Below are 14,279 nucleotides of genomic sequence, written 5' to 3' on the forward strand. Positions count from 1 at the left end.
AGTAGAGTTCTTTAGAAAGAATTTCATCTTAAGTATAGATTGCTACAGATGCAAAAGTCTAAGAAAAGTTTTTGGTTTTTATCGAATAGCCTTTTAATTTGATGAATTGGATGCATTTTATTTCACCCACAACTCTCAAGTTTCCACAGGTTTCCCCCACTGATTGACAGGCAAACAAGCACACAGAATTTGTTAGCTGCATTAGTATTAGTTCTAGTCTTTGTATTTTCTTCTTTTTTCTGGAGACAGCATGGTTCGGGGGAAGAAAACTGATGACCAGTGTTAGTCCTATCTTACCAGCAAAGAGAATTTGAGCAAACCATTTAATCTCCACCCCCACCAAAATTTTCCTATCAGTAAAATTAGAATACTAATGCCTGACAAATTAACTTGTGTGATTTTTGTAAGGGTTACATGAGTAATTCAGGCAACTGTAATTTAACTCAACATGCATAATCAGTAAAGAGAAAGTACCATGCCCCTATACTGTGCAAGGTATTTGAAACACAATGATAAAAATATGTTTTAAAATAAACTTAAAACTTAATGTATGATAATCATACATATTTATGAAGTATAGTGTGACAATTCAATGCATACATACATATATATATACAATGTATAATGATCAAATTAATAATTGCTGTATCTATAGTTATCCTTTTTTATTTGTTTTTTAGTAGTAGGATTTGAACTCAGGGCCTCTGGGTTGCAAGGTAGGCACTATATCACTTGAGCCATGCCTCCAGCCCCCCACCCCCTTTTTTTTCTCTCAACATTCATATAGACAACTGTTTTGTTTTTGAGCTTGTGATCCTTCTGCTTCAGCTGTCTGAATGCTGGGATTACAGGCATACATCACCATGTCTGACTTGTTTTAATTTTAAATAAGACACTGCTTTGATCAAGAACTTCATAGTCTGACAACAAAGTATATATATACATATATGATCCTATAATGCACTCTTGGGCCCCTTTTTGTTCAACTAGTTTTATCACAGCTTATAATTATTATTATCTATCCTTGCTTCTTCTTTTAATGTCCCCTTTCTTTATAAGGTTGGGGACTCCATGAGGACAGTCTGTTTTGCTAACTGCTCTATTTATAGTGCCCTCAGCATAATTATCTAGGAGCTAGAAGTTAAAAAAAAAAAAAGATTCGGGAAGTCCCTTGAGGAATTCAGTGTGATAATATTTCTAAAGGCATCCAATGTCAAATGACATTTGTAGTGTAATCCTAAAAGGGGAGGAAAACCCCAGCCTTTTATTTTTGCACAGATTGGGAGCTTTTACTTCTTACAATTCTTTGCAAATCAGTTATCTATGTGTAATCTCTACTACTGGACCCGATTGTTTTCTTTTTCTCTGTTCTGGTTTTATATTAGTCAATAATAAAGTCAGGTACCAGTTTTCATCTTCTCTCAGACATATTACAACAATGACAAAGAAAAATAGAGTTGATTGGCTTCATTTCCCATGTATACAAGGATGCCCACTTTAAATAACAGCTTCAAGTGTTTCATGGCTAGACTCCTTGCACACGTTTCTGCTTTCAGGCTGCAACTGTGCCCTGGTTGTCCTTGCAGTAAGTAAATCAACAGGGTGTGTAATCTTGTTCAATAACCTCCTGCAAATCCCAGGGGTGTGCGGAATTCATCAGCTCCAAGGTATGTGAGGCTGGAGTTTGAAGAGAAATCCTCTCACTCTTTTTTTTTCTATTAATTTTTAAAATTAGGATATGTTTGTTGTACGGGGGGATTCATTGTGACAATTCCAAATAGGCTTATGTTGTGCATTGGTTAGATCACCTATTCTACCGTCTCCCCACCTCACCTAAAACTATTGCAAGAGCTTTCTTTGTTCTGTTTCATATATGAAGTCCATCAACCATATTCCCTCACCTTAATCTCCTTTGTTCACTCCTTTCTCCTACAAGTACCCTCTCTACTCCTCTCACTCTTAAAGAAATACCCAGAACAAGAATTTTTACTGATAGTTCACCTTCCCTTTAGTGATGTGGATGTGTATTTAATTCTACTAAGAAAAGTTAATGAAAACTCAATTCTGAAGGAATGCTGAATTTTGACTGGTATCTGCTATTAATTTGTTTTGATTTCTAAAACCTGATTCTCCAGAAAAGAAAGGCATGTGAAATCGTAATTGAGAAGGGTTAATCCTGGTTAGGCTGAACTTACACTTTAAAAGGGTACACATTTATAGCATATCCTACAAATAAGAAAACAAAATCAGAAGTATGTTTATAACTTGAGAAAATTTCAGAAATTGTCCAAGTTGTTTTAATTTCTTTTACTTTCAAGAATGAAAGGAAGAAGGGATTGCATTGATATGAAGCAAACAAGCCCTTTAGCTCTGAAAATCAGCTCAGTAGTAAATAGCTGAGATTTTCTAACCATTCTGGTCCGTTTGAGAAGATTATATTGCTTTGTTAGATCAGAATTTGTGTCAGAGAGCCAAGTGTCAACTTTCCACTTAAAGACTGGGTAGGCAAGAGTCAGTCTGTCTGGTGACACAGAACACAATCTGTCCTTGACCTGTGGCGATCCACTTGTTCTTTGCTGCAGAAACAGTTTCCAAGACAGCTGGGAACAGTGCTGATGTACAGGAAAGAAACCTTCATTTCATTATTTCTCCCTGAGAAGCAGATGCCTCAATGATAATAAGAAAATAGGAATATTATTGAATTTTCTTAATGGCATCAACTTACTACCCTCAAGTCTGGTATTTTTCAAATCCCATTAAAGGCTAGAATCCATAGCATTTTTAGAAATTCCTTCCCCATCTCCAAAAACACAAAGGAAAAGATTTTTGCTATTGTGTACACTAGAATCCGATGTCTCCAAAAGATTGAATAATCATTATTGAAGAATAACCTAATTTCATCACATTGTAACTCTCCTTAAGAGCAATTTATATTGTCTGGGGGTTGGGGAGGGGAGAGAAAGAGAAAGAGGAGAGACAGAGAGAGAAAGAGAGAGAGAGAGAATATGACTAAAATCTCTCAACTGTCTAAATTTTGTCAGGGTAATTTGATCTTTTCCTCTGGAGCACACATGGAATAGTATTTACTGAAACTAATGTTACCAAGATGGTGAAAATTTGCCCTGATATATAGGCTTTCAAATGCTGAAAAGTAAGTAGGTAGCTAACCTTTGTTACCTAGTTACTTAGGAAAGATATACTATAACTCCTGCCTCCTGCCCTTCCAACTGTCCTTTCTCAGCACATACCCTGTCACACAAAGAATATTCTAAATTTATAATCAAATTACAGGCATCTGGAGAGTCCAGTCACTGAAATAAATTGTTTTCCATTAAGTCATGTTTGTGATTTGCAAATGCTGGAAAAGCAAATGCTAAAACTGTAATTTTTAAATGATAGATTACCATTGGAAGCATTTAATTTAGGGGCAACACAAAGAACCCCAAACTCTAAACCTGGCATGGGCATGTTTGATTTGGCTGTTTTTTTTCATATATATATATATATATATATATATATATATATATATATATAATACAACTCTTAATTCATGTCATAAGAATTGGAATGATCTAAACCTAACATGGAAGAGCTCAGAAAATGCTTACAAGTTGACGTTACCCTTAAGATCACTTTAAAAAATGAATAGGCTTAGAAATGTTGGTATGAATTCAAGTCACCATATGTCCTCTTGTTTGTTTGGAAACAACAAGGAACAGACCTCCCACAGACAATTCTCTGTATTACTAGATTTCTTCAAAGCATGGACTTAAAATACAATTTTCTTTGAGCTTGAGAGTGGGTAAGAAACAGGCCCCAAGTAGACTTGCTAATGAATATAACTGGTTTGTTGGATAGTTACCCAGAAAGACCTTTATTTAAATATATACAATGAATTACAGGCTTTGATCTCTTTGTAGTCAAACACATTAGATGCTCAATATTACAAAATGTGGAGGGAAGGGGGTTGCAATGACTGGTGTAAGTGGAAGAATCCACCATGTAATATTTGTGCAATACTGAAGAATCCTTACTATGGAGAAAAGATTGGTATTCAAGTTTGGCAAAAATTTCTTTAACTTTTAGCATCTTTATCTCTAATACAGTAATGTAATAAATACTGCTTTGGTTCTTACAAAAATTAGAATAGATAGTATGTGGGAAAAGGTGGTTTATAAAGCAAAAAGCACTGTGAAAATGGGATAAATTATTATTCTGAATTGCACAGCAGCAAAGTTGGAGACACCAATATTTATAGTAAGGTAGATATTGTTAGGGCGAACAAAAGGAAGCCATGTAAGAACTGGATCCCTCTGGGCCAGGTGCTGGTGACTCACACCTGTAAACCTGCCTACTCAGGAGGCAGAGATCAGGAGGATCTTGGTTTGAAGCCAGCCTGAGCAACTAGTTCACAAGACCCTATCTCAAAAAAACCCATCACAAAAACGGCTGGCAGAGTGGCTCAAGGTGTGCCCTGAATTCAAGCCCCAGTACTTGAAAGAAAAAAAGAACTGGATCCCCTCCCCCTTGAAGGTGACCAGGCCCTAAAGTAAAACAAAATCCACATTTAATCGTTTACTATAAATTCCCCACCTGGTGTAGAAGAAATGACCCACCCTTAAGCCATTATCTCAAAAGGGTCAGAGGGTCATTGAGGATTTTCCCACCCAGTGATCTTCCTGGGACTTCTCCACCCACATTCCATATCTCTCTTGCTGGGGACCCCTTCCTCAGGACCACTTCTCCCAACAAAGCCTGTGTTGGCATTCAGCTGCCTCCCTGCCTATCCTGCACCTCTTTCATTCTAACAGATAACACATTTGCAAGGTTAAAAAGGTTCTACCTCCATGAAAAGGTGGAACTAGCTCATTCTGCTTTATACTGGCTTATGAAAGCTGATAAATTTTCAGGAATTATGTGAGCTGTTTGATATCCTGTAGATAGCTGGAAACTGGCCGTAGTTGGTAGTAGTGGGAAAGATGGGATTTACATCATGGAAATTGGCAAGTACTACAACTAGAATTTGTTCTTCTTCCCCTCCTCCCTCCTGACAACCAGTTGACCATCACATCAATGGATAACTCATTCTGATGCTAGGAAATTGTCCCAATAATTTGTTACTAAGTATAACAAAAACCAATGCAGACAAAACCAAATGCAAAATGTAACAAAACCAATGCAAAATTTAGATAAATATAGTGGTTTCTCCTTATTATATCTCACATTGTATTCAGTGATTGGTATCAGTTCAGTAGTTCTTCTGCTCCATGTAGGGTCAGCAAGGGCCATAGTCATAGCTGGCCTGAACAGCAGGACCCAAGACAATTTTTGCTCAGGACTAGCATTTGCAGATGACTTTTGGCCTGGAGCATCCCTGGGGATATCTATAGGAGCACCTATGTTTTCCTTTTTACCCAGGCCTTCATATGACTTGGGCTTCCTACAGTATTACAGCTGGATTTCCAAGTGGAAGCATTCCAAATGCAAACATAGAAGCTATATATCTCCTAAGGCTCAGTCATGAAAGTTACACAGTATGTACTTTTTCCATTATTTTCTATCGACCAAAATAAGTCATAGGCAAAGAATTTGCTACCATTTCAAATTCGTCACAAGTATCCTGATATCCAAATTCATTTAAATGAAAGAGTATACATTAAGTTGTAGATAGCATCTTATGATTCCCTCTTGCAACTTCTCAAGCCAGAGATAAAGTGTTCTAGGCTCATTCTCAAAATTTCAGCACTGTTGTGTGGAATTCACTCGTCCAATGGCTTGTTTTCAGGAGCTGGAAGTAGAAAACCACAGTGCAGGCCCAAGAGGTAGATGTGGGGCTATAGACAAATAAGCTTCAGTTCAGGACAGTCTCAGCAGAGCACTGAAAACAGCAGAAGTAATTTAGATTTGTTGAGCACTTACTATGGACCAATTATGGTGCTAGCTACCCCTTCCCCATCCAACATATTGAAGGCTTATAAGGGCGATCATCTTTCATTACATTTTAGAGATGAAGGTCAGAGAGGAAACTGGTAAAAGTTAGTGGAGCTACAACTTAAAGCTGACATCATTTTAACTCAAAGGGTAGACTGATCAATACATATTGATTACTAGTTATTTCAAGCTCCACCTATAGTACATATCCTTCTTTCCCTATTACCCTCCATCCCCCAATATTCTCACTTTCTAACCATCCCCACAGCACTGTTGAAAAGATGGAAGACAGCAAAGAATAAGAGCTAAAGTGCTCCGAATTTTCTAATATATCACAATCCAGCCTCTCAAAGTTCTGCATGGAGGGAATAATGAGAAAAGGAAAAAACTGTCATTACAAACAGTGGTGACAGTACATTGCGGTCTTTTATTTAATGTCACTGACCTCATCAATTTGACCAATTTAAGGTGGAATGATAGTTGGATGTGTCGATATCAAGGGTGAATACCCTGAATACTCAGATTAAAACTCAAATTGGTTTTGAAATTCAGAATTATTTTGATAGTGGGTATTTTCACAGTTAATGGTACTGAAAGACCTCACTGCATAAATGCTTTGACCTCGAAATTTGGTGAGATACAGAGGGAGATTACCTGAATGTCCTTATTATTTCTAGCTGTCTGGTGGAGAAAGTGGATGATTGACCTCTGCTATGGAGGACATTTCAGTAAGAAAACTCTTCATATAGCTGTCCTGTGTAGGCAGCCAAGCTTCTCAAAAACAATGATGTTTTCCTCTCTAAATCTTCAAGAGGCCACTGTATTCAGGTTCCTCTTTGGGAAATATTTTCAAGAGCTGCTTATTCTAGGAGGTTTTTTCATGGGGCAAGGGCAGCCAGGGGTTAATTTTGGTAGCATATGTTCAGCTGGTAGATTGAGTTGCTTGTGGACTGGCAAGCACATTGTCCTCCGTTAAACAGAGAGAAACAAATTTCCAACACTCCCTATAACTCTTTCTAACATAACATATTTCATTTTCTGACATATAAGCTATTTTGTAGGATGGCAACCATCCAGAGGGAATTGCAAAATTTAGGCGATTACTTGGATCTTTTACTCCCCAAATGGTTCAAGATTCATTTTATTTAAATAGTTTGCAAATGGCTACATCATTATCTAGGTCTTGTATCTTCCATCCTGAAAACAATACCAGTTAGACTGTTCTTCAACTTTAGAACTACATAAGTGGTATCACATTTCGCTCTCTCTCTCCACCCTCCCCCATAAAAGAGATCAGGAACTTGGTGATAATGGATCTATAAACAAAGGGATCGCAATAAGCAAGCAAAACTACCCAATGGAGCCTTTATCCTAGTTTCTGTTTGCTCAAAATATCCCTACAAGTAGCAAGTATGTCTCCAGGGAGATTATCCAACCAACAGCTTGAAAAAAATAGTACTTTTAAAAGTCTTTGGTTTCAAGAATGAATTGAGGTTATTACCAGAGTGATTGTTTGGCCAGATTCTTTGTTCTGTTAGTAAAATGGCAGCAGTGAAATATGAAAGAAAAATACATTTTAAGAAAAGAAAAGCAGCTCAACCAAAACCACGTTGCACTGGCTATAGTGATCTGGTAAATTAGAGCAATTGTCCCTGGTGACTATATGTGAGGTGCATGTGGCATAGGCTTTGTTGGGGAAAGGAGGGGGAGGGAGCCATACTACAGCTAGGCATCTGGAGGGGAAATTTACCCAGCTGTTGCTGAACAAGTAGGGTCTAATTCATACATAATGCAGGCAGTCAATTACGCATGACCATGCATATTATCAGACATACGTGTCACTGAGGGAACAAATGGTCATTTTCAACTCAAGTCCTTCTAGGGAGGACAGAATGAAAAGCCCTTTTGTCCTTTTGTGTTCCTTGACAGTGGGTCTGGAACTAGGTCTGCAGGTAGAGACATGAGAGAAACCTTGCCACCCCCCCTACCCCCGGGAGCCCTTCTTTGGCCAGTGTGTTGGGGAATTATTTTGAAGCACATGTAAGTAAATTATACATCTGATTATTAACTCACTTCCATGGGAAGCATAAAGTCTGTTTAATTTCTCTTAGGAGTTTATGCACAAAGCGATCAGAAAACTGCATCTTAAGCTTTTCCATCACCTACTTTTTCTATTCAATCTCCTTTAGCCATCATGATCAGGAAGAAATTAATTTCCTGCTTTGGTAAGGAAGATTTGAGTTTTCAAAACAGACCAGACTTTCCTTCCTGCTCTATCTTTTTAACTCTGCTTCCTTTGGATCTTACAAAGAAGAAATTCTATAATGGTAAGGGTGTAAGTTTAGCTTCTTTCTAAGGTAAACCTCTTCCACTATTTTTTTTTTTTTTTTACTGATTTACCAAATTGTATGGTGCAAGCTAATGCAGCCTATACATGAATATATGTGAGATAAACCTATATGTTGACATTTATTAGTGTCCATAGCTCCTGCCCGCCTTTGTAGAATAGTCTCTGTTGCTGCTGTTTACAAGAAGCCTAAGGTAGAACAGAACGTGCCACATTGCAACTCCTCCCAGGTGGGAGTGGTTTGTTTAGGGTTGGCTGATGAAATGGCATATTTTATTTTCCCTGGGACAAAAAAATAGGGCACTTTTACTCTTCAGAGCCATAAATTCCAAAGATACAGGCCATAATGTTTTCCACACGTGCAAAACCAGTCTGTGCTGACAGAAGAGGTTGTAGTGTATTCCTGTTTTTTCCTGAGATCAAGTCATATTCTCTTCTTGGGTTCTGTGGAAAGTCCTCATTCATAATAAATTATCTTCTCTATGTTTACAGTCATTTGAATTGGGTCTCTGTCATTTGCTAGGGGAAGGTTCTCAAGTAATACAACAGCTTTCTTTCAAAAGAAAATTAAAACGTTGCTTTTTGAGTGGGTCTGTGTTCCTCGCTGGGCACCCTGGCTTAGAGAAAAGACAAAGGAGTGTAGAGCCAAAGGTGATTTTAACTTCCTGTTTTGTCTGTGCCCTTGGGTGAGTCACTGAATCTCTGATAGTATTTCGCTCCCTTGCAGCATTGTTTTTGGGTTTAGTAATAGCACAAGTAAAGTAGCAAGCATGATAGGAGCCCAATGGATGATAATTAGACCATAAAAATAGCTATTGCAATGACATAAAAAGAACTCTTAAAAGTGTAAAAGTGCAAAACAGAGTCAGGGTATATTTGGGTTATTTCTTTCTTTCATCTTTGCTTCTCTCTCTCCTTCCACTTCCTCATTCTCTTTTCTAGCTTTTTGCTTCCTTTCTTTTTCAGTTTGTTTTCTTTTCAGAGTGATAAAACAAAAGTTTGAGTATTCACACATCTGATTGCTAAGAATTAGCTTCAGGGTTAGTGGAGAACTCCTTCAAAGTATACATGTGTTCCTGTCAGAACAGTTGAGATTTTTTTTTTTTTTTGGAGGTACTGAGGTTTGAACCCAGGGCCTTGCACTTGCTAAGCAGAGACTCTACCCCTTGAGCTATATCCCCAGTCTCCTCAATGGTTTCAGATCCTCTGCTTTGGTGTCCATATTCTCAACATGGCCATGAGTCTTATGTTGGGATCCTCAAGGATTCAGAGGAAGAGACGTGCACACAAGTGTTTAATTGGTGAGTGCTGTGGGAACATAAGCCAGTGAACCAGCACCAGAATGGGACAGAGGGAGATGTGATGGGGCCCTCAGTCTATCTCACACAGAGGAAGCCCTAGAACTGGCAAGACCCTTCAGAACTGCCCTATTAGAGGCAAGGCAGCCAGACCTTTGCGCCCCTGTATACAGATTTAATTACAGAAGGCAGGACACTCCCAGGAGACCATATAACCTGGATTGAGGCTGTTCCTTTCAGCCAAGGCAAGTTCTGGAGGGAGGAGACTCCACTGGAAGCAGCCAGCAGCTGGCACTCCCAGGAGCTGGAAGAATGAGCCCCTGGGTCCTGAAGGGAGTAGCTGACCTGTGCCCACATCATCCTTCACTCTCAGAGTCAGGAGCATATCTCTGAATGCATCATTGTCAGACATGAGCACTGTACAAAAGGCTCTTTATCCATTCTAGAAGTCAACCATATAAAACACATTAAGAGCATATTTTAAAACTATCACTCTTTACTTCCTTCATTTTAGAGCATCTGTTGACTTCTGTGATTTGGGAAAAATATTCTTCAGTCACAGTGTACTATGAGGTAAATATTCCTTGTGGCAGAAAATGATAGTAAGATGTTACTAATTATAATCTCCTTTCTAGCACCCAAACGAGGTGCTAAATTCCATGATTTGCAGCCATCACCTCCATTTTAGGTTGATGCAGTTCAACCCCTACATGGGCTGATCCCAGGAAATGTATCCACTAATCTCTGTAATCCAATAGGGCTCAGAGACAAAGGACCTGCATTGTCAGCACAAGCTGGAAAAGGACCTCATGTGCTAAAACTGATGAAGCATGAAATTCAGGGCCTTTAAGGGCTAGATATAATGGATTAATAAAAAAGAGAATAAATGGAGGAGAATTTAACATTTCACCCTTCCTTATTTTGTTTCTCATTCAAAAGAGAATGACAACCTATTTGGTCCTTTAAATCAAGTTGAAACAGCTCTCTTTTGAGGACATCTGAGTGATTGTTCAAATTTTATTTAGATTCCAAGATGGAGCATTTGCCATCAAGAAATTCTATGGAAGGACCTCGGGATTGAAGACTCGATCAGTCTTTCATAAGGACATAAGTCATTGGATTTAGGGTAGACCCTAAATTTGGATTATTTTACCTTGAAATGCTTATCTACATCTGTGAAGACCCTTCTTTTTCCAGAGAAGTTCACATCTACAGGTCCATTTGTTTTGAAATTATCTTTTTAAGGGGCCTCTATTGAACCTAGTACAACTGGTTCACAATCAGGGGTAGCTTTCCCTCTGCAGTAATTCAGCTTGAAATGTTTTTCATTGTCACTAGTTGAGTGGTGTTGGTAATGATAAGCAGGGGTAGAGACCAGGGATGATGTCCACTGCCCTATAATACACGGGACAGTCTCCCACAACAAAAAGATCACTTGTGGTTCAGAAACCCTGCTTTAGACATACAACTATTGGGACTAATGCTGACTGAATAACTAACATAAGCACTAACTAAATATTGAAACTGACCTCATTGAGTTGGCTGTCACTTAGGGGCATCATTACTACAGGATTTAATAAATAGCCAATTACAATTAATATAACTGGCACAAAGCAGAATCATTCTTTAATTATTTCATAGATGTTAAGTCTTAGAGTCCCTAAGAGTTTATATTCTTATTTCTATAGCTTAATATTTTTCATTTTTATCTTTCTGAAATCTGAAGTGACTACAACTCACACATTCAATGTGTGCATTCGATGTGGCGACTTTGATTTAAAAAACTGTTATTATATTGATGGTTTCTCTTATAATACATGTGATCTTAATTTTTATTTATTTATTTATTTATTTATTTATTTTGGTGGTACTGGGGTTTAAACTCAGGGCTTCACACTTGCTGGGCAGGCGCTCTACCACTTGAGCCACTCCACCAGCCCTGTTTTGTGTTGGGTTTTTTTAAGATATGGTCCCATGAACTATTTGCCCAGGCTGGCTTCAAACCTTGATCCCTTTGATCTCAGTCACCTAAGTAGTTAGGATTACAGGACTGAGCCATGGGTGCCTTGGCAATACATGTAATCTTAGAATCAAAGAATAATATCAAATATATTTTCCTTCTAAAAAGCAATGAGAAAAAAAGGCAATGAGATAGGTAGATACAAAGTACCATTTAACTTCTTTATTATTGTTATCATCATTATTATTATTATTATTATTGCTGTACAAACTACAAGGTGTATAGAACAGGTTTTGAATCAGTCTCTGGAGATGAGAACTGGAAGCAGCATCAGGATGGGTTCCCAATGATCCACATCTACGTGATCCAGTAAGAGCTCACTCACCAGATATGAAGAGTATTGGTATGAAAAAATCCCAGGCATGTTTGGGGAGAGGGTTTTCATCCTCCACTAACTGTAGGACCTTGGGTAAGGTAATTGACCTCCTTGGACAATACTCTTTTTCACTCCAATGGTGGTTCTCCATCTTTAGTGAGCATTAGACTCATCTTGACACAAATACTACCTCAGAGGCTCTACCAGGTCAAAATGATATAAAATAATGGGTGCACAAATACATGAGGAGGGACAGCCCTCCATTATGAGAGAATGCCAACTACTACTTGAAGAAGGAGTAGTAGAGCTAGAAAATCATCAATGGACGCTAAAACCAGCAATAAAAAATTATGAGGAACAGGAATAATATTTACACAGGGGCAAAATACCTCCTCAGAGATTACTTATTAATCACAAAGTTAAAAAAAAAAGAGCACCTCAGACAAGTAACCAAAGCTATTACTACAGCATGGGGGCAAAGTAGTGGCATCATGTACCTCCTGATATATGCAACAACAAAAAATGCAATGCCACCTTAGTTCTATTCCTACTGCAGAAGCCTAAACTATATCAGACAAAACCTAATTGAAGGGCATTCTACCAAATACCTGGCACAGCTATGTGCCTCTCTTGAACAAGCGAAAATGTCATATCTTTTTCCTTTCTTTTGCAAAATCGGAGAACAGGAGGGCAGAACAGGTCCTGCCTGGGGTGGGGGGCTTGCCACCAGTTGGGGGAGGAGAAAGTGGGGAAAGGGTGTAGGAAGGTGAATATAGTGCAAATACTGTGTACACCTGAATGTAAACTGAAAGAAAATACCTGTTGAAACTAGTTCTCAAATGAGGAGAGGGAGGAATAAAAGAATGGTGGAAGGGGTAAATTCAAGTATGAGATATTTGATATATTACAAGAACTTTTTAAATACCACAATGTCCCCCTACCCAGCACAACAATAAAATAAAATAAAATAGAATAAAAAAGATATCAGGGTGAGGAAACACAAAGAACTTCTGTGAAGAACTTCTTTAGATTCAAGGAGACAAAAAAAGATGTCACAAGTAAATAAAATTTATAACCCTAAATAGGACTACTGACAAAATTTGAATACAGATAATAGATTAGATAATATTACATTAGTATTTTATTTCCTGATTTTGATAATTGGACCAGTTATGTAACATAATTATTTTATTCTTAGGAAATCTGCATTCAAGTATTTAGGGGTACTGGGGTATGGTTTCTGTAATCTACACTCAAATGGTTTTATTTTATTATTTATTTATTTATTTTTGTGGTACTGGGGCTTGAACTCAGCCTACGCCTTAGAGCCACTCTACCAGCCTATTTTTGTGAAGGCTTTTTAAATAGAGTCTTGCAGAACTATTTGCCTGGGTTGGCTTTGAACCACAATCCTCCTGATTTCTGCATCTTGAGTAGCTAGGATTACAGGCATGAGCCACTGGTGCCCGGTTTCAAATGGTTTTAGAGAAAGAAAAAAATCTCTATCTAGAGAGGCAGAGAGATGATAAGAAAGTGAGTAATATCGAAATGTGAAATTGGTTAATCTAAACACAGGGAAGATTGTTATTCTATTCTTGCCATTTCTCTCTGATTTTCTACCAAATAAAAAGTTAAAAACAACGATCTTACTGTTTCCCCATTTTTTAGATGACTATTGATTATTTATTTGCTGTGAAGAATAAAAATTTTGAGAGAAGTAGTAAGAGTAATTGACGGAGTTGAGTTTTTACCTGATTAAAGATTTTCATTTAGTTTTTCACTGGTCTAGGGAGCAGCCCACACACCCACTATCAGAAGCTGAGTTCAGCCTCCTGAGAGGAGGACTAGCAACTGTGATGGAGGCAACTTTGAGAGAAGCTCTTGGTAAATGGTCTGGAGTTCTTATGGTATAACGTGCAGAAGAGTCTCCCAGAGCCCTTGCTAAATGCAGATTCTGATTCAGCAAGTCCAGAGTGAGACTTGAGAGTCTGTACATTTGTTCTTGTTGGATGGAGATAGAGTCTGGCTATGTAGCCCAAGCTGATCCAGAACTCACTTGGTAGCCCTGACTGGCCTCAAACTTGAGATCCTCCTGCCTCAGCCTCGTGAGCACCAGGATTACCACATTTTGTGAGATTCTGCATTTCTAACAAGTTCCTAGATGCTGCTATTCCAAACCCTGTACTTTGCAAAGCAATGCTTAGTCTACAGCAGGCGTTTTCAGACCTGCTGCCCATTTTTGTAAAGTTTTATTGGAACACCCGCTCATGTCCATATGTTTCCATGTTATCTATGGCAGAGTTGACGAGTTGCAACAGAATCTGTCTAGCTCACATATCTTATATGTTTTAAGGTCCTTTTTACAGG

The 14,279-nt window shown here is 38.2% G+C and overlaps 1 long non-coding RNA gene across 1 annotated transcript in view; it reads left to right on the forward strand.

The window, feature by feature from the left end:
* Nucleotides 1-1,410: 1,410 nt before the first annotated feature.
* The window catches only part of LOC141425562 (uncharacterized), a 68,823-nt gene continuing 55,954 nt past the window's right edge, over nt 1,411-14,279 (forward strand). Inside the window, exon 1 of the long non-coding RNA XR_012450538.1 lies at nt 1,411-1,667. This is a non-coding gene — a long non-coding RNA (uncharacterized lncRNA). The remainder of the gene's footprint in view (nt 1,668-14,279) is intronic.

This window comes from Castor canadensis, chromosome 8, assembly GCF_047511655.1.
Source record: "Castor canadensis chromosome 8, mCasCan1.hap1v2, whole genome shotgun sequence".
Classification (NCBI taxonomy): domain Eukaryota; kingdom Metazoa; phylum Chordata; class Mammalia; order Rodentia; family Castoridae; genus Castor; species Castor canadensis.